This window comes from Monodelphis domestica, chromosome 7, assembly GCF_027887165.1.
Source record: "Monodelphis domestica isolate mMonDom1 chromosome 7, mMonDom1.pri, whole genome shotgun sequence".
NCBI lineage: Eukaryota > Metazoa > Chordata > Mammalia > Didelphimorphia > Didelphidae > Monodelphis > Monodelphis domestica.
Window position 1 is genome coordinate 91,789,703 of NC_077233.1, and position 21,517 is coordinate 91,811,219.

General features: G+C 44.2%; 1 protein-coding gene across 7 annotated transcripts in view; it reads right to left on the reverse strand.

Annotated features, from left to right (window-relative positions):
* DAG1 (dystroglycan 1) overlaps positions 1-988 on the reverse strand; it is an 89,789-nt gene extending 88,801 nt beyond the window's left edge. For 2 of the 7 annotated variants that reach the window (XM_016424389.2, XM_056805063.1), the window contains exon 1: positions 794-948. The gene's annotated coding sequence lies outside the window, so the exon portion shown is untranslated. Of the gene's footprint in view, positions 1-289; positions 308-603 lie in introns of those variants that run through there. The other 5 variants (XM_016424387.2, XM_016424388.2, XM_016424391.2 and 2 more) reach the window with 4 other exon arrangements.
* Positions 989-21,517: the final 20,529 nt, after the last annotated feature.

Here is a 21,517-nt window from a genome sequence, read left to right on the forward strand (position 1 = left end):
ACCCAGCTGCCAATTTGGCCTCCGAATGGGGCCGGGGGAGCCACCCAGGCAGGCCCGGTGCTCCCCCTACCTTTGAGGCCGACCCGCAGCATCCAGCCCGCCCAGAGGCCCCAACAGCTCCCGGGTAGGGAAGGCCCCAGCTCGGCTCCAGGGCCGCCCTCGGCCCCGTGGCCTGCTTCTCGGCCGCCTCCGTGCCAGCCCCGGGCCCGGCAACAAAAGGAGCTCACAGCCACCGTGCCCGGGGCACCCCTCGGCAGCTTCCCCACCTCCCCCAGCCCCGCACTCTCACACCCGCCAACGACGACGACGCCCTCCAGGCCTCTACCCTCGAGTTCGGCCGGGAGAACGATGCAGGCGGCGGTGTGAGGTAAACCCCCTCCCCCCAGCCTGCCAGTGCAAAGCAAGGACACGGGGCGGGCCCGGGCCGGCGGGCGCAGGCCTCGCTCGCACCCCGGGCCGAGGGCCCCGAGCGGCCGCAGCAGCAGGTGTTAGGAGGGGAGGAGAGGAGGGGGCCGGGACCGCCGGGGAGGGGGAGGGGCGCCGGCCGGGCGAGCCCAGGACCCGGGAGCCGCTAGGCGGCCGTAGGGGGAGGGCGTGACTCACCCCCGAGCGCTGCCGGGCAGCGGCAGGTGCCGACACTCCCCGCTCCGCCAGGACGCCGGGCCGCAGGACACGCCGCTCCCCGGGGCCCCGGCGCTATGCCGCCGCCGCCGCCGCCGCCGCCGCCGCCGCGCGCGCAGCCTAAGCCCGAGAAGCGCGAGAGCCGCGCCGCAGCCTCCGCGCGAGCACGTACCGGGGGAAGGCGGGGGCGGGGCGGCCCGGAGCCTAGCAACCCCGGGTGACACGCGAGCACCGCAGCCAATCCCCGCGGCCGAGCGGTACCCGCGGCGGCGCCCGCACGATCCCTCCGCGGAACCCCGACGCTTCTGCCTGCATCTCTTAGCCCGCAGCCGGCCCGAACCCTCTCTGCAGGCCCCGCCCCCACACCGCTCTTCCGCGATCATTGGTCAACTACGCCCACTCTGTCCCGGGAGGTCCCGCCCAGTCATCTGAGCCCCGCCCCTTCCCAGGCCCTACCCGCCTGAAACACGCCCCTTTCTGCACATGGATCGCGGACACGCCCTGTCTCCGATTTGGCTACACCTCCGACACGCCCCGCTCTGCACGTGCCCTTCGGGACCCCTGGGTACATCCAGGCCTTGGCTTGGGCACGTGCTTACCATACCCACCAGCCCACTTAAAACCCATGACAGATCAATGTGCATCTTGGTTTATATCCCCTAATGTGGAAACTGTCAAATCAAATGCTGCCTCCTCCAGGAAGCCTTTCCTGAAATCTGTCAGTAATGACCTTAACCCTCCAATTTCAGTAGCTTAGTTCTGCATCTCCCTAAAATACCTCCTATCACGTCTGTTTGTGTCCCATCCCATATTAGACAGTGAATCTCCCTCAGTGCCTTAACAATAGAAAACCAATGGAAAAGGGTTTGTTAAACACTGTGTGCCAGATATTGAGGCAGAGGATAGAGATGAAAACAAATTAGAGTCAATATTTATACATATCAATAGATTCAAAACAAAATACAAGGAAGGGGGGGGGGGGAAGGCCTCACATAGGAAGTCAATCTTGTACTGAGCTGGAACAGAGACTTGAAATTATTAAGCAGGAGCAGTAGAGAACCATGGCACAATGAACACAGAGCATGGAGAAGATGGAGTGTCCTATGGAGGAACAAGAATGGCTGGATCAGAGTACAGTTATTTTAATAAATCTGGGAAATTAGGATGGGGAGGATAGGGATAGGGAGAAAGGCGATAAAAGCCTTCTTGGAAAAGTTAGTATTGGAATTACTCTATAAGAGATAAGTGAGAATTCAACAGGCAAAGAATTAATTTCAAACATAAGAAACAGTGGCAGCGAAGGAAGAGTAAAACAAGATTGTGCAGTTTATGTCCAGGAAAACAAAACGTTTCCTGAGGCCAGATTATGGAGGAACCAGAATGCCAAGCATTCAAGAATTTAAACTTGACTCAGTAGTCAATAGGGAAGATTCTGGAGATCTGGAGATGTTTGAGCAGAACAGTGAGTTAAACAGATCTGTGGCTAAGGAAATGTATTCAGGGAGACTGGAGAGGACAGAGAACAAGGGAGGAAAAACCTGTAAAGAGATTATATAATAGTTCATGTGGGTGGCAATGGGACCCTGGACCTGTATAGTAGTGATGGGAATAGAGAGGAAAGGGTAGACAGTAAGAGGTATGGTACAAGTGGTATACACTGGAGTTGGTGACTGGTAGGATTTGAAACTGTACACTTATTCTTGTCATTCAGTTTTTTCAGTCATGTCCAACACCTCCTGACCCCATTTGAGGTTTTCTTGGCAAAGATATAGGAGTGGCTTTCTACTTTCTTCTCCAGTTAGGCAAACAGGGTTACACATCTAATAAGTATCTAAAGCTAGATTTGAACTCAAGTCTTCCTCACTCTGGGCAAAGCCACCTAGCTGCCCAAATACTCTCTTTCAACTCAATTTAAAAAGCATTAAGTGCCTCCTAGGCACCCAGCACCTTGCTAATTACTGGAATATAAAACCAAGAAATTCCTACCCTCAAGGAGCTTGTGCTCTACTTGTGGGGAGAATAGGTATATGTAAGCTGATAAACAATAATGAGATTTATAGAAAATAAATATCTACTAGTTTTAGAGAAGGTGGGGTGTATATAACAATTTGGGGAATCAGGAAAAACCCCTTATAGAAAATAGTCCTGGAAATGAATCTTTAAAGGAGCTAAGGATTCCAAGAGGTGGAGAGAAAGAGAGAAGACATTCCTTGCATGGGAGAATATTCTGTGCAAAGACAGGAAGTGGAATGTAGTTTATGAAGAACAACAAGTAGGCCAGTTTAGAGAATGTGAGGGGGAGTAATGTGTAACCAGCCTGGAAAGATTGGCTGGATCCAGATTGTAAAGGGCTTTAAATGCCAAACAGAGGAATTTGTATTTTATCCTAGGGGCAATGGGGAACCATTAAAACTTTTTAGTCAGAGGAGTAACATGGTCAGACTGGTACTTTCAAGATTTCAGTTTGGCAGCTGTGAAGAAGATGGATTGGACAGGAAAAAGATCAATTAAGAGGTTGTTACAGCTGTCTAGGTAATGAGGACTGAACCAAGGTGGTTATGGTATACAAGTAGAGAGAAGAGGACGGATGACAGTGAAGCTGTCCAGATAACTTCAAAGAGGCTTAACAACTAATCAGAGTGGGCTCACAGGTTGGGAGGGTTGGGAGGGAGAGGATAGAGTCAAGGATGTCCAGCACCTGGAAGAATAGTGAGTATCCTTGGCAAAACTAGGGACATTAAGAGAAAAGATATGTTTAGGAAGACAGAAAATGAAGTGTTTTGAATATGTTTCCTCTGACTTGTCTATAGGAAATCTAGGTAAAAAATTATCAGTAAGCAATTGGAGATAGCCAAATGGAGCTTAGAAGAGAAATTAGGGCTGCATATGTAGATCTAGGACTTAACTGCAAAGATGGAAGAGTTGATTCCATGGGGGCTGATGAGATCACAGAGAGGAAGAGTGTAGAAAAAAATAGAGGGGCAAAGATCCTCCCCATCTTTGGTAAACTTTATATCTCCTCCTGAGGAGAACATTTCTTTGTACATAGGAGACATGGAGGCGCCCTGGCCAGAGTCTCACCCTTATTTTCTAATCATCCAATAAAATGCGCTCCAAAGACTAGGAAATCAGGAAATGTCCACTTCATTTTGTTCCATCTGAATGTCCAAAACATTTGTTTGGAACGGAAACATTTATTTGAATGAACTGAGATGAATGTATTAGGCTTCTGTGATTCAGAAGAAATACTGGCAAAGAAACTTTTTTTTTTAAATCTCTTAAAGAGATCTCCCTTGGGAGGCTAGGTTGCTCAGTGGATAGAGCACCAGACCTGGAGTCAGAAGGATCTGGCTTCAAATTTGACTTCAGCCATTTTCCTAGCTATGTGACTTTGGGCAAGTCACTTAACCCCAATTGCCTAGTCTTTGCCCTTCTGTCTTAAGAGTTGTTACTAGAGGATAAACTGTGAGAGTAAAAACCCCCGATGAAAAGCAACTGTTTGACTACAGGAGGAAGGGGATACGACTGAGGAGAGACTCTAAATGAACACTCTAATGCAAATGCCAACAACATGGAAATGGGTTCGAACCAAGAACACATGTGATACCCAGTGGAATCATGCATCGGCTAGGGAGAGGTGGTGGGAAGGGGGGGGGGGGGGAGAAAATGATCTTTGTTTCCAATGAATAATGTTTGGAAATGACCAAATAAAATAAAGTTTAAAGTGAAAAAAAAAAAAGAATTGTTACTATAGGAATGCAAGGGATGGGGGGGGGGGGGATTATAGATTGTCTTTAAGAGGAAAGGAGGAGACTTTGGATACAAGCCCTGGGGGGAACATTTTTGGAAAGAGAGGAGGATCTTGGGATTTGACTAGTTTTAATTGTCGCTCTGGATCTGGCTTTCCACTGAGCTGGAAGGAGGATCTTTGCTCTGGCATTCCCCTGGAAACCCTGATCTTGTGGATATTCCTGCGTGGAGATCTGCCTCAGAGGAGACCTGCCTTTCCCTGAAGTACTGAGATTCATCTGTCTGAGAGCTACCAGTCAAAGACCTTCTTGCTAAGGTAATCCCAAGGGTTTGTCCCCTGGGACTCTGGGTTACGTAGGAAGCCAACCCCAGGCTTGAGAGGGGATTCAGGCTACAAGTGAGTCCTGTCTTCTTAGCCTTCTTAAAGACAATCTGGGTAGTTAGTTTAGCAGATAGCACTTTGGGGTTTTAGGGAAGAGCAGGGAGTGGATAGGCAGGGCCCAAAGAAGCAACGACGAGTACCTCTCTCAAGGTGCGTAGAAGGTGGGTTTGAGTTTAGATCTGTAATTTAGGACCCTTCCTACCCTCTACCCCCGTTATCCAAGTAAACTTGGTTTCAAAAGCCCAAGTGCTTTGCTGGCCTTGGGGAGGTCTCTAGGTGGGTGTTGTTCATCTCCCATCCATCTTGGCCTTTCCCAAACAATCCACCTCCCTTTGGAGGAAGGATTTGATTTCATTACTAAGAAAGTAAGGGGTTAAAAAAAATCCTCTACACCTAGAATGAGCTGTTTCATATATACATCGAGACACATTTGCCTACTGAAATCCCTCCCTTTCTTTAAAGTTCAACTCAGATACTCTGTACTTACTCCATAAAGCTTTCCTTGATGCCCAGGCAGGTCAGTCAGTCAATAAACATTATTAAGTGCTTACTATGTGCCAGACACTGTGCCTGGGACTTGAGCCCTGGCTCAAAGACCTCCCTCCCTAATAGGAGAAATGACATTCAAATATCTATGTTCTTATAGATAGATATCGTTTAAGTGGAAGGGAATCTCAGAGGGAAGGGGTGGGAGACCGCCTATAAGATCTAGAGCTGAGGAAGGAGACTCAAGAAATAGATTGTCAGGCGTAAGGAACAGCTGACCCCATATAACTGGATTGTAAAGTGGGAAAAGGGTTGGAAAATATGAGAAGGCTGGGACGGTAAGAAAGCGATAAGGTCATTGGAGCTCAGAACTCTGAGCTCTGCCAACCTCAGCTGGGATTAGGGGGCACAAAGCACCACAAGCAGCCAGACAACAATTTAAGCCAAATGCTGATCTGTACCTGTAGAGGGTGTGTACTTAGTAAGAACGCTTAATACGGAGACAGGTGGTTCAGTGGATTGAGAGCCAGGTTTAGAGATGGGAGGTCCTAGGTTCAAATCTGGCCTCAGATACATACTAGCTGCGTCACCCTGGCCAAGTCACTTAACCCTGTTTGCATCAGTTTCTTCATCTATAAAATGAGCTGGAGAAGGAAATGGCAGGCCACTCCAGTATCTCGCCAAAACAACAACAAATCAAAACAGCCCAAAAAACCCAAATGGGTTCCCAAAGAGTCTGAAGCAACTGTACAAGTGATATTCCCTTCCTATCATTAGAGAGTGAGATAAAATGAGAATTATTTTCTACAACAGGTTGGACTTGATGGCCTGTGAGGTTCCTTCTCATTTTAAGACTTTAGGTTTGGGATTCTATAGTACATCATTCTTATCCCAGTAGGTTCTTTCTAAAAACTGCTAGGTTGTGCCCTTTTCCCTCTACCTGCTCTAGGCACAAAGTTCAATTCAGCTTGCTGGATACTTTTCTAATCTGTTCCAAAGAACATCTACTAAGAACATCCATCTACTACTGTAGATGGGCCAGCAAGCTGACCTCTCAGGGGACAGCAAAGACAGCAGGACTGGGATTCAATATGGTCTCTGGGGGCCCAGAGTACTCCCTTTTTCCCTCCCTCCCTGGCTTGTCTGGGAATAAAGGAACTTGATGCTTCTCTAACACCACCCCAGAATAGCACTGCCTTGTTTGAGTGCCATGTCACAGTTTAAACTCTCTAGTGCTAGTTCTTAAGTATTCTCAGTGCCTGTGGGTGAAGGGCATTGGAATTTTAAGAGGGAAGGAGGGGGAAAGAAAAGAGGAAAGCAGGAGGTGGAGCTGTACTTGTTCTTCAGGTGTTTTTTTGTCCTGAAATGTATTTCTGAAACTTTCCCTGGTGAAATAAGTATTCTTTTCCATTCCTCCTACTATAGTTTTTAAAGAATCCCAAAGTTTATCAGCTGCTGCAGTTGAATTAATCTGCTATTAATAGTGCTTAGTTTTCTATCACTCATTTTAAAAGTTAAATATGACAGGACTGACTATCCATCCACTGACTTCAGCATCCCCAAACTAGGAGGGAATATCAGATTTCATTCCCTTCCAATGACAGTTCCCCTCTTGGCCATGTTCCTGGTCTTGAATTGCAATCATGTAAATTACAGCACACTGAATGAAAAATGGAAGATGCCAAATAAGATGTTTTGCCCAAATAACTTGTATTGACTCTTTTTCCCTTTCTATGTGGGCTCCATTATTCTATGATTCCCCCAGATTGTAAATTCCTTTGGGGCAGGAATTTTCTTTTCCTTTTCTTATATCCCCAGCACTTGGCACTGTGCCTAGCACATAGAAGATGCTCCATAAATACTGACTGATTCTGTGAGAGACAGGGAGGCCTAGCAGTACCAGATCTCAAACTATATTACAGAGGTAATCATCAAAACAATATGGTACTGGCTAAGAAAGTGGTAGATCAGTGGAATAGATTAGGTACATAATGCACAGTAGGCAATGACCATAATAATTTAGTGTTTGATAAACCCAAAGATCTAAGCTTTTGGAACAAGAAATCACTATTTGATAAAAATTGTTAGGAAAATTGGAAATCAATTTGGCAAAAACTAGATATAGACCAACACCTCATAACATATACTAAGAAAAAGGTCAAAATGGTTACATGATTTAGATTTAAATGGTGATACTATAAACAGATTAGGGGAGTATGGAATAGTTTACCTGTCCAATCCATTGATAAGGGAAGAATTTATGACCTAACAAGAGATAGAGAAATGACAGGATGTAAAATGGATAATTTTTATTAAATTAAGTAAAAAGGTTTTGTACAAACAAAACCAAAACTGGAAAGATTAGATGAAAAGCAGGGGGCAGCTAGGTGGCACAATGAATAGAGTGTCAGGCCTGGAGTCAGGAGGACCTAGGTTCAAATCTGGTCTCAGACACTTCCTAGCTGTGTGATTCTGGGCAAGTCACTTAACCTCATTTGCCTAACCCTTTCCCTTCTTAGAGTTGTCATAGAAAGTAAGAGTTTACAAAAAAATAAATAAGTAAATAAATTAAATGTTTAAAAAAAGGAGGGGGAAGCTGAGTAGCTCAGTGGATTGAGAGCCAGGTTTAGAGATGGGAGGTCCTAGATTCAAATCTGGCCTCAGACACTTCCCAGCTGTGTGACTCTGGGCAAGTCACTTGACCCCCATTGCCTAGCCCTTACCACTCTTCTGCCTTGGAACCAATACACAGTATTGATTCCAAGACAGAAGGTAAGGGTTTAAAAAAAAAAAGGAGGAAATCAGAAAGCTGTGGGAAATTTTTACAGCGAGTTTCTCAAAAATATAGAAGACTGAATGAAATCTATGGGAATATAAGTCATTCACTAATTGATAAACGATCACAGGATTTGAACAAGCAGCTTTCAGAAGAAATCAAAGTTAATTATAGTCATGTAAAAATGCTCTAAAACATTATTGATTAAAGAAAGGCACATTAAAATAACTGAGTACCACCTCACACTAAAATGACAGAAAAGAAAAGTGGAGGGGATGTGGAAAAATTGGGACACTAATGGGTTATTGGTGGAGTCATAAACTAATCCAACAATTCTGGAGAGTAATTTGGAGCAAAAGGCTATCAAACTGCATACCCTTTGACCCAGCAATACTACTTCTAGGTCTATATCACAAAAAGATCAAAGAAAAGGCGGGGGGGGGGGGGGCAACCTGTATATACAAAATATTTATAGCAACTCATTGTGGTGGCAAGGAATTGGAAAAATGAGGGAATGCCCATCAATTGGAGAATGGCTAAACATGTTATGGCATGTAATTGTGATGGAATACTACTGTTCTACAAGAAATGACAGGTAGGATGGTTTCAGAGAAACCTAGGAAGACTTATATGAACTGAAGCAAAGTGATGTGAGCAGAACCAAGATGTTATTTTAGACAATAATAGCAATCTTGGTTGATAATCAACTGTGACTGCCTTAGCTATTCAATGACGATCTAGACCCGTGATGGTGAACCTATGACATGCATGTCAGCACTGACACATGACACACAGTGCCCCTCAGGGCCCAGGAGCCACCACACACCTGTAGCTTTGGCCATGCCCTGGCCCAGCGGGGTCGGAGGTTGGGACAGTGCACGCCTGGTGAGCCAGGTAGCTGGGGCACATGGGGCTCCCGAGGGGATAAGGAGGAGGAGTACATGCAGAAGGAGCCCACAGGGGCAGTTAAATAATATCAAAACCAACAAAAGAAACAGATTGACAGATGAAGTTAGTGGCACTTGCTTAGACTTGAAGTGTACAGAATACCAACCTCCAATTGAAGATTTAGCCAATGAAATTCAGCAACAAAAAAGTCACTAATAGGCAGGTTAGTTAAAGAATTCCCCCTCCCCCTCACTTATCTTGGTTCACGGCACCCCACACAAGTTAAATAATATCAAGACCAACAAAAGAAACTGACTGACAGATGAACAAAGAAGTCACTAAGCAGGTAAGTTAAATAATTAGTTTTTGGTTTATTAAATACAGTTATATATTACAATTATACATTTTTGTTATTTAACCTATAAATATAATGAAATTATGGTTTTTTTCTCGAAGTGACACACCACCCGAGTTGTGCTTGTTTTTTTGGTGAATTTTGGTGAATACCCACCTCCAGAAAAAAAAAAAATTGATAGAATCTGAATACAGATCAAAGCTGACTTTTTAAATTTTTTCTTTATTTTCTTGTTTTGGGGGGAGGGGGATGTATTTTCTTTTGCAATATGGCTAAAATAGAAATGTTTTGCATGTCTTCATATGTATAAGCTATCAAATTGCTTGTCTTCTCAAGGAGAGGACAATACAGAGGGAGGGAGAGAATTTGGAACTCAAATTTTTTAAAAAAATGTTTACAGGTGAGAAATATTTAATAAGTACAATAAAATTATGTTGGAGAGACAGAGACAGAGACAGAGAGAGATTGAAGAGGGAAAGAAGTGTAGCTGGACTCAGAAAAGGTAGATTTGAATCCTAACTGCCACTTACTTCCTTTGAGACCTTGGGTAAATCACTGACTCTCAGAACTTGGATTCCCTCCCTATACAATGAAAAGGTTGGATCAGATAAACTTTAAGGTTCCTTCCAGCTCTAACATGCCATAAATTATAAGACATCAGAGCTTTTCTTAGAGATCAATCATCTGATCCAGCCATTTTATTTATGGGTGTATACATATATAAATATATATTCATATATATGTCAACACTTCAGCAATTCATGAGTTCATCAAAGTACCCCCTCCATTTAGCCACCTTGAACCCTACCATGCATTAATAGGTTGTTTGATGATTTACTGAACAGCAATACCACCAAAATCATCTAATGAACAACCTTCTAGTGATGGACTAGTTCTGACCTTAGATTTTTAAAAAATTTTATTTCTTGGTTACATTAAAATTCCCAGATATCTTTTTCCTTCCTTGAACTAGAGAAGGCATCATTTGACAAAAGCAAACATATATGTATATACATATTATACCTTTAATGTTTTTATTTATCAAGGCATTCTCTGGAGGTCATGAATTTTAGATTTACCCCACCCTGCTTAGTCTTTAGAATTCTAGCAACCAGGATATGTACACCCTCACTTAAGGATGAACTGTGAGGAGGATGGCCTATGACCAACATGTGCTAGCAAGTGACAAATCAGAAACAACTAACAGACCCCCCTGGGCTGCCCTAAACCAAGCTTAAGCTACCATTGGTATATGTGAGACATAGGAAGTGATATAAAGAACTGCCTATTTCACGAGCTCTCTTGGTGATGTTGGGAGCTCTGGGCAGCATTTTGGGGTGCTTGTAGGTTTGGGTTCTATAGGTGGTTTAGGTGAGGTGTCTTCCCTGAGCGACCTTGGTGAGTGGTAAGACTGCGGATTTCTCCTTTCCTTGGCCTCCTAAAAAGGCACTATCCTCCGAGGAAGCCCCTCATCTAGGAGGAGACCTCATGGCTGGAAGCTGAGTTAGATTTAATCTTCTGAGATGGCCCCTTGGCTGAGGCCTCTGAACTCCCTTTGACTTACCAGAGAAAATCTTCTACCCTTACCCTCTTCTTCTTCTTAATTTCTTCCTTCTATTGTAATTAAACCACCATAAAAATCCCAAACTGACTTGAATATTTTATTGGTATTGAATTTAAATCCCTGGTGATCACTAATATAATATATTTAGTCAACAACCCTAATTTTACCCCTAACAAGGTAGATATTCATAAGTTGTTCATCAAACATTAATTCTGTAGCTATATATAATGTCCTTTCAGTTCTATTCATTTTACTTTTCATAATTTCATCTAGGTTTCTCCATTTTTTAAAATTACAGTAATTTGTTCATCATTTCTTATGTTGCAGTAGTATTCCATCACAATCAAATACCACACCTTGTTCAGCCATTCCTCAATTGATGGGCATACCCTCAATTTCCAGTAATGCTATAAATATTTTAAAATATATTGATTCTTTTCCTTTTCCCCTGACCACCCTTGGAACAGTGGTATTCCTGGGTCTAAAGGTATACAAAATTTTATTAACTACCTGGGCATAATTCCAAATTGCTTTCCAAAATGGTTGGATTAGTTCATAGTTCTGCCAATAGTGTATTCGTGTCTCCATTTTTCCACATCCCCTCAAACCTTTGTCATTTTGCCCTTTTATCATTTTAGCCAATCTGATAGGTATCAGATATCTCGGAGTTGTTTTGATTTGCATTTTAATCAGAAATGATTTAGAACATTTTTTCATATGATTAAAGATAGTTCTGATTTCTTCTTCAAAAACGGCATGGTTGGGGGCACCTAGGTGGCTCAGTGGATTGAGTCAGGCCCAGAAATGGGAGATCCTGGGTGCAAATATAGCCTCAGATTCTTCCTGGCTGTGTGACCCTGGGCAAGTCACTTAACCCTCTTTGCCTAGCCCTGTAAAAATCAAATTAGTCTCTAGTAATAAAAGTATTATATTTTGTGAGGTTTATTAAGGATTATTAGAAAATCAAGGAATAAAGAAAATACACCACGTTCCCATGGCTGATTAGCCAATTCAGAATGCTTACTTACTACACCATTGCAATGGCTGAGTAGAGAGGAGCATGAGCATAGAAGAGCTCCAGGTAGGCTGTAACCGCCAGTTTAAATACTAATTATGATCTTACCCAGGTGGGGACTCAGGTGAGATTATAGGGAATTCTGGGAAACACCAAGGACTTCTGGGGATTGAAGTTTAGGGTTCAAATCTCCATTTTACAGCCTTACTACTCTTCTGCCTTGGAACCAATACACAGTATTGATTTCAAGACAGAAGGTAAGGGTTTAAAAAAAAATGAAACTGCATGGTCCTATTTTTTGACCATTTATCAAATAGGGAGACCTGAAATTTTATTGGTAGAGGAAACACTAATGAAGAAATTCCCTCTACCAATGCAGATTTTACAATTATTCTGAAATAGTTTTAGGGAGTAGCCTGGGGCACCAAGAGTACTGATAAAATCTGAACTTGTCTTTTCTAGATTGACTCTCTCTAACCAACACATCAGGTAGCCAAATCCTAAAATAACCCCATGTAGTCTATCTAACCTTCAATCTTTAGGATCATAGAGTTAGAACCGGAAGGAATTTAGAGATTATTGAAAACTTTATTCCATTTCATACCCAGTCTACCATGAAATAGTTGTTTGATCTTGAACAAGACATTTTTCCTCTGTTTTCTTACCTAAAAAATGAGAGGAAAAGGGAGGCAGTGTGTGGACCTGAGAAATGAGGTCACTCCCTGATAATTGTTCTCTGGACAAAGGGCGATACTAATCTCATTTGACCATAATTTATTAGAGTTGGAAGAGATTTTAGAGACTATAAATCTAACTCATCCAAGACCAAAGACACAACAAATACAACCCTTCCCACTTCCACCACCTCCCCCATTTTGGGGGCCATAATTATCTCAAGATTGGAGTGTGTATTGGCCCAGATCTAGCCTGACTGAGGTCGGAGTGCGTGTCTGAAACATGTCTCACTCCTCTATAGCTAGACTAGTCTGAGGACTTCACAGATCTCTTCCCAGACACCTTACAAATAACAACCCCTCATACACACACTTTCTACCCTTTGCTAAAGAATTGCTAATTAGAAGTAACTGCTTTAGGAGGTAGCTAGGTGGCTCAGTGAATCCAGTCAGTCCTAGATACAAGAAGGCCTGGGTTCAAATTTGAACTTAGATACTTCCTAGTCACCCTGGACAAATCACTTAACCCCAATTGCCTAGCCCTTACTGCTCTTCTGCCTTAGCTGTACTAATCTATACTGAGATCTGCTTTGTAAAAGATTTTAACAGAAACATCTAAAGAATCAACTGCTTTTGGGAAGAATATACTCTCCTGCCCTATAAGTCCACTCAGAAACCCAGTGACTCTGAGTCAGGTCTTTAAGCAGAAGCTCTCTGCATTTATTTGTATTTATTGTCGATATATTTATTTTGTATACATATATAGGTGTGTGAATGTATGTGTATATATAAAAGTATATGGACATACTTCCCATTAGAATGAGAACTCCTTGAAAGTAGGGATAATTTTATTATTTGTATTTACATCCCCAGCACTTAGCAAAATGCCCCGTATAAAGTAGGTGCTTAATAAATGCTTATTGGTTGATGGAGTGATTCCTGGGCTACCATTCATTCCCTGCTCTTTCATACCTATCCATGTCAAGCCCATCTCCCCATTCTGTCCTATCCTTCCATTCTGTACTCTGGAACCCCATTCTATTGTGAACAAATTGCCCTGCATATAAGATGTATGACTTCCCTTTTGAAATTTAATTTTCTGTGTACATATTCCTCTTTCCCTCCCTTTTGCTTACCTTATACTTACCTTATTATACTCAGTATAAGTTCCTTGAAACATAGGACTGTTTCATTTTTCCGTGCTCAGAACATTGCCTGGCACTCAGTACTGTGGGTGCTAAATACATTTTTTAAAATTGACTTGAATCCTCTCATTTTGCAGATGAGGAAACTAAGGCTCAGAGAGAGAAAGTGACTTTCCCACAGCTATAAGTGTCGAGAAGTAAGCCTTAAATTTAGGTCTTCTCATTCTTTCCACTACTTCACTTGGGGCTTCTTCCTTTTCATTCTTCCTTTTCCACAACAAATATTTATGAAGTACCTCCCCTAGACAAGGTTTCCTCTCCACTCACCACTATTCTGTGCCAGTGACCAGGAGAGCATTATGGGCCAGACATTGCATCTTCTTAACTCTCCCTTCTCATTTCATTCTCTACCTCCAAGCTTCTTGGTCTTCCTTCAAGTCTCTGCTTACCCTCTACCTCTAGTGAGAAGTCTTTCATGATCCTATTTATTTAATGCCAGTGCCTTCCTTCTGAGAAGATCTCTGATTTATCTAGGATATATGTGGATAGATAGATAGACAGACAGATAGATAGACAGATAAACTGAGACAGATAAAGTCAGACATAAACTGACATAGATAGGCAGAGGCAGACAGATAGCTAGGCAGACTTATAGATAGTCAAATAGATAGTCAGACAGAGGAGACAGATAGATGGATAGACAGAGAGTCAGATAGTCAGACAGACAGACAGACAAATAGATAGATAGATAGATAGACTAAGACAGACAGGCAGACAGACATAGATCAAGCTTGTTTGTATGCTGTAGTTTCCATGTTGCCTTCCCCATTAGACAGTGAGCTCCTTGAGAATACCTTTCTTGGCATCTCCAGAGCTTATCATAATGTCTAGCATATAGTAAACACTTAAAAAAAAAATGCTTGTTGATTTGATTAGTGGATAGAAAGCCAGGCTTGGAGCCAAGAAGACCTGGGTCACAGTCCCCCTTCTGGCACATTCTGACTTTGGGAGAAGTGACACCCCTTCTTCCCCACCCCCAAGAGCGTTGGCCTGGAGAATCTTCACATCTTCTGGTCTTCTTTCCTCTTCCCTTCCTCCACTTGCAGGGGAAACTGCCAGAGACAAATGAATATAAATTCAGTAAAAAAGGATACTGAGCCCAGGGACCCCATAGCAACATTTTGCAGTATACATGGTCCCTCTCTGTAGTGGGAGTCACAGACTCTGTTGGCTCTGGGTAGCAATCCAACCCATAAAGCTCAAGGAATCACAGAATCTCCGAGGAGGGCACACAGCTCTCTCTCAAGTTCTAGGCAACTCTATGACAGTTATTGTTTAGGAAAGTTGCCAGTCTGCTCGATTAGGCAGAGAATTTCTCTTTACCAATATAATAACAGCTCCAGATCCTGTCCCCCTAGGTACAATGTAATGTTCAAAGTACTGGAGATACAAAGACAAAAATGAAAAGTTGTCCCTACCTTCAAGAAGCTTGGGTTCTTTGGGAGAATACTTGTAAACATATAAGTCAATTCAAGATTTTTGGAGGAAGGGGTAGCTAGCTCAGATTGAGAGCCAGGCCTAGAGATGGGAGGTCCTGTGTTCAGATCTGACCTCAGACAGTTCCCGTGTGACCCTGGGCAAATCACTTAACCGCCTCTGCCTATCCCTTACAGATCTTCTGCCTTGGAACCAATACACAATATTGATTCTAAGATAAAAAGTAAGGGTTAAAAAAAAAGATTTTTGGAGGAAGAAGAGGGTGGGCACTGACTAAAGGAACCAAGGAAAACTTTAGGTAGGAGATAGCATCTGTACTGAGCCTTGAAGAAAACTCATGATCTAGGAGGCCAAGGTGGGGAAGGAGTGCATTCCATGCATTCAGGACAGTGTATACAAAGGCCCTGAGGCTGAGAACTGGATTTGCACATAGAAGGAATGGCTACTTTGCCAATTTGGCTAGAATATAAGAGTATGTAAAGGGGAATCACATGAAATTAGTTTGGAAATTTAGGCCAGAGTCAGATTGCCAAGAGATTTGAAAGTCAAACATGGGCGTTAAGAGGCAGAAGGGAGCCAGTGAAGATTTTTAAAGCTGAGGAATGACATGCTCAAACTTGTATATGGGAAATATTCATTTGGCATCTATAGGAAGAGACAAGAGGTTGGAAGCTGGGAGACCAATTAGAAGATTTTTGCAATAGTCTAGGCAAGCGGGAAAGGGGGCCTAGGCTAGGACTGGTATCTGTGTGTGTGAATGGGAGAATAGGACTAGGAGGGACTCCAGAGATCTTGTGCAGATGGATAAGACTTGGCCACTGATTGGATTTGAGGGTGAAGGAAAGCCAAGAGTCTTTGATGAGTCCTGTGGTTGAGAATTCTGAAGACTTAGGCAAGTCACCAACCTGTGAGCAAAGGATTATGCCTCAGGTTAAGGGTTTGTTAAACATTCTCTAGGTACTTCCCCAGACTCCCTCGCTGCTATCTCTTCTCTTTATCTGAGGATTCTTAGTTTGTTCCCTGCTCCTACCATCTGCATATTCTTTGGCTAAACTGGACTGTATGAAGACTTCTTGCTTTTTGTATTCCCAGCCACCCTGGAATCCATCTGCCTAATGATGAGCAATCTCAGGAGTGACCCCCTGCTCTGAGCCCCAAGAATCATTGCCCCAAGAGAGGATTCTGACCTTATCACCCTCCTTCTCATCTCTCTCCTTCCACTTAGCACCACTAACACCACATACACACACACACACAGAAACCCAGCCAAAGGCAGATTAATATGAATACAATTTAATTTTTAAAAGGGGGGCACATTTTGCATTCTATGTGGCTGTTCTTTGTAGTGGGAGTCTGACTTCATTGTCACAAGATAGCAATTCATCCAATTCAGCTCATACAGTCACAGTATCTCTGAACTGCAAAGAAATTCAAAGCACATTTAATCAGGCCTCTCTCCCACTGAAAATATCCTATCCCCTTCCTACCCCCCCAAATATCCCATTAAGTTCTTTGGGGGAGTGAGTTTGAAGGTTTCTCTGAACCCCATCCCTTTCCTTATTTCTTACAACACAATAATATTTCATGACATTCATACACCATAAATTGTTCAGCCCCTCCTCAGTTCATGGATACCCTATCACTCTCCAGTTCTTTGCCACCACAAATGAAGTTGCTATTGATATTTTTGTGCATGTGGATCCTTTCCCTTTGATCTCTTTGGAGTATAGACGTAGGAGTGGTGTCTCTAGGTCAAAGGATGCACAATTTGATAACTCTTTGGTCATAGTTCCAAACTGCTTTCCAAAATGGTATAACTAGTTTATAGTTCCACCAAGAGTGCTTATTTTCCTACAGCCTCTCCAGCATTTATCGTTTTGCTTTTTTTTATTATCCTTGCTAGTCTGATGGATATAAGGTTTAGATTCTAAACCTCAGCATGTTTTAATTTTTATTTCTCTACCTATTAGTAATTACTAATGTAGAATATTCTTTCATAAGGCTATTATTGATAGCTTATATTTCTTCCTCTAAAACTTGTCTAATCAGATCCTTTGACCAGTTACATATCAACTTGCACCCAGGCTTCTTCAGAAAATGACCAGGACCAGCCCAGCTTGGCAGGAGCCAGGGCCAGAACAATGCCTGACCCAGGGAAGAGAGCAGATCATGTGCCTAGGAGGAAACCTGTTTCTGAGGCAAGGGGCCTCAGTTTTGGGGCAAGGGGAGGTTGTCATTCTACCAGAGGCCTGGCTTGATAGAGTTGGACTCAACAGGTCTCTTCACCTCTGGAGAATGGAGTTGGGGAGAGGCCCTAGAGGACTTGAAGCTGGATAGGAGATAAACAGGGCAGGGGAGTTTTTGAATAGGCACACAACTGGACCTAGCCCAAAGTTTCTGAAAGGAGTCTGGAGGCCAGCTCCCTAATTTGTACAGTGGAATGGGCTCATTGGTCCTAATGACTCACCCAAGGCCATTTGTGGTGCCTTCCAGTCAGACTATAATTCCCTGGAAAGAGTCCCACCCTTCTGGCTTTAGAAACACAGATACAGATTTATAACCCCCTCCATGTGTTGTAAAGTCAATGAATGACACCCCAAAGGAATGGTCACTGTATACTCAAAAGATCTAATGCATGCCTGCTCACTCATATTGGTATCTTGCAGCCTCTGGGCCCCCTCAGGCTCTCGAAGTTCTCTCCAGGATTTTAATCCTTCTTAGCCCCCACAAATCCCTTCAACATTTTTCCAAATCTTTCAGCCTCCTCCGAAACTCTCAGTGTCCTGAGTCCTTTTAGGTTATATGAGAATAATTCTGTCCTGTGCTAGGGGATGGAGAACAAGCAAGGGAAGAGGGTTGTGCCCACCCCTATTAAAGAGCCATGCCTCACTCCAACAATAGCATCAGTTGCGGGGTTGCCGAGTTTGGAGGGCCCTCAGGAAGAACTCCCAGGTCTTCCTTCAAGCAGGAAGCTCCATAAAGTAAGTGTGGAGGCTTCTACCCAGATAGACTTTGGGTGATTGGCAGTTGGTGGTGGGGGAGGAACCTGGGAGGAAGAGAGCTGGGGGAGCCTCTTTTTCATCCCAAAGGTTGATCCTGGAATTAGCTCCAAGCAGTACTGGGCATTGGCCCTGGCCAGGCCAAGTGTGAGGCAGAACAGCCTTGAGTTCCGGTCCCTTTGTCTGGGTTTAACAGAAGGTGAATTGTCAGGCTGACACAGGAGAGCAAAATAGCTGATAAGTTCATCCGGGAGAAAATGCCAAAGGGAGTGATTGTTTATTAAATATCAGTCACACTTCAACGTTCTCAGGACCTCGCTTCCTTAGAATCCTGCCTTTGGACAAGGTCTGGCCTCAAATGGCTTTTAGGACACAGAATGTCACAGGTGGAGGGACCCCACTCCATAGAACCAAAGAATATGTGATGTGGGAGGGTCCTGAGAAAAGAGAAGAGAGCATGGGAGTGGGGGATAAGATTTAGAGCTGGAAGACGCCCCAGAGGTCATCAAAGCTAACCCCCTCGTTTTACTGTTGAGGACACTGAGGCTTCGAAAAGCAAAAGGTTTCCCTTGGGCTCTCGCAGCTAATAGTGGAAATGTAAGTTGAAATTCAGTCCTCCAACCACAAATCTCTTTTCACTGCACCATTGCTGGATTTGAACAGGACCTCAGAGACTATATAATCCAAGTCTTCATTTTAAAGGAGGCAGCCGAGGTCCTCCTTAAGACCTCTCTTCCTTCCAATCTTAGACTCACAGAATTTCTGCCTCCCGGGGCCCTTCCCACTTCCCTGCACTGCCTTCTTCCCCACACTGTTCATTCTTCCCAGCAGTCCTGGTTCAGCCCTTTTCCTTTCTCTCTGGCCCTTAGGCCAAATGCCTGACACAAGCCTTGGTCAGCTCCCTCCAGAACAGTTTCCATTCTTCATCCTCTTTGCCCTTTCCACTTCTAAGTCCTATTGTGAATGTGGCTAGCAATGGGTCGGGTCCAGGGGTAATTCAGGATACAGAGTGCTTTCAAAATAGGGATGAGGATGGCTCCTGAGCCCTCAGTAGCCCTACTGAAAATATCCCTTGTCCCCTGGAGACCAGAGCTGAGTAGCGGGAATCGGGGAGAGGGGGAGGTGAATCCTCAAGTCTCTGGGTTCACTCAGATCTCTAGCTTAAAAAAAAAACACAAATATTGCAGCAGGACAGATTTAGGTCAGATATAAATAAGGCCTTCCTGATTGTGCAGTGTGTATGAGGCTGGAGTGAGTTTCCAGAGGATGGCTAAAGGATTTCCCTTCTCAGGACAAAATCAATCCCCATTAGCCCAGGCCTAAATAATTTTTTTTCTTCCTTTTGTAGAATGTAAACTCTTTGAGGAAAAAAGACTTTCTTTCCCCACTCTCCTGCCCCCTTTGGGTCCCCAAAGCCTAGTATAGTACCCGGCAAATAAAAGGCATTTTAAAAATGCACATGGAACTGAATCGCATCAAATTGAGTTATTGCAAAAGCCCCAGAAGATAATGAGCTCCCCATCACTAGAAGACTTGAGATGAAAGCTAGCTGGCCACTTTTAGGGGACATTTTAGAGCAGAATCCCTCTCTATTCAGGTACTGATTGGACTAAATTCTCTCTTTTAGCTCTGAAATTCTGTGGTTCTGGAGTCCAGAGAGAGACTGAAATATCTCTTAGGAACTTGTAGGAGGTCTGCCTCCACCTAGATCCCTTCTCACCACTGCCTCTACCCTTAAATGTTGATGTCTGCCCATTCCCTTAATCAGTGTAGACGCCCAGAGCCCGGAGCTCCTGTCTGCCTTCCTTTTGCATAGCCACATGCCAGAGGGGTGATTCACTCCCAGCTCCAGCCAAGGCCCCACCCAAGCAAGGACTCCCTTTGGCTCTCAGACTCATGTTCCCTGAGCCTCAAATAGCAGACCATGTGCCCTTCTACTTGTACCCTGGGGGGAAGGGCGGGAAGGCAGAGGTGCCCCCCCCCCAAGCCCAGGAACAGTGGCCTGGCCACAGAGCCCCGGCTGTTAGTTGTGGCAGAGACACTAACCTCGGTCTCCTAAACTACCCTGTTCTTTTTGTGCCTCTTCCCTCTGAAAACCCATCAGAATAGGTTAGGAAGAGCTGCCTCTGGTCACCAGGAAAATCCTCTCCAGGAGCCTCACATCCCAGATGCTCCAAAGCCTCTCAGGGAAAGAAGGAGTAAAGGAGGAAGGGCTCCTTCTGGATGCTGGGGCGGAAGGGGAGGAGCCCCGCCTGTTGTTGGGAGGCCAGGCTCCCGCCAAGTGTCGGGGCTCCAGCCCAGCTGCTGCTATCGTTCCTTGGGTGGCTTGCCCTTTTCCCACCCCCGGCAGGGGCCCCAAGAATACAAGGAGCTTGCACAATACTTCAGAGCTAAAAGAGACCTCACAGGGCATCCAGTCCATTCCACCCATGAACAAAAATCTCCCCCGCCCCGTGCCGCCCACCTAGCTGGCACAGTGTCCTGGCACATAGTAGGTGCTTAATAAGTGCTCATTGACAGGCTGATTGGTTAATCATCTTTTCTATGAAAGCCTCCAGTGAGGGTGACCCCGCTGCTCCCCTCTCTGGACAGGCTGCTCCCCTTTGGGACGGTTCACATTGTTAGGAAGTTTTTTCCCCGACACCAGGCCTATATTTGCCTCTTTGAAATATCCACTATCTGCCTTCCTGGCTGATTAGATGTTCTCCCCCACAAGGGCTATCTTAGTGACTGTTCCCAAAACACATCCCTCCACCGCCTTGAGCCTTCATCCAAACAGCCTGATGAGGGCCCCAGCCAGAGCAGCAGCTGCTGCCCACACAGAGCCAGGGGACCTCCTGAAGTCCTTTGTCCCCCCCTTCCCAGAATGATGAACCCTTCTGGCCCGACCGACCACCCCCAGACACCAGGAACTCAGTCCTGAGAGACTTCAGAAACCCGCTGCCATCACCATTGCAAGCAGCAACAACGATGCCGATGATTCTGGTGCCCCTCTTTCCTATATCCCTTTACAAAGACCTGGCACCCAGTAGGACCACAGGTTAGCATGCTATCTCCCCTCTACAGAAGAAGACACAGAGACTCAGAGGGGAAATGACTTACCCAAGGTCACACAGCTATCCCATGTCTGGAGCAAGAATGTTGGCTCATATGTCCAGATTTCCAAGTCCATTATTATTTCCAATATATGATACAATACAATACAATATGATATGATACATGTATTATATGTGTGTATGTAGTCTATACCATACAATATGTGTATAGTCTATATGACATGGCATGATGTGATGCATGTATTATACATGTTTTCATGTAGTCTATATAAACATGTAGAACATATGGTTTATGTGTGTACATGTGTA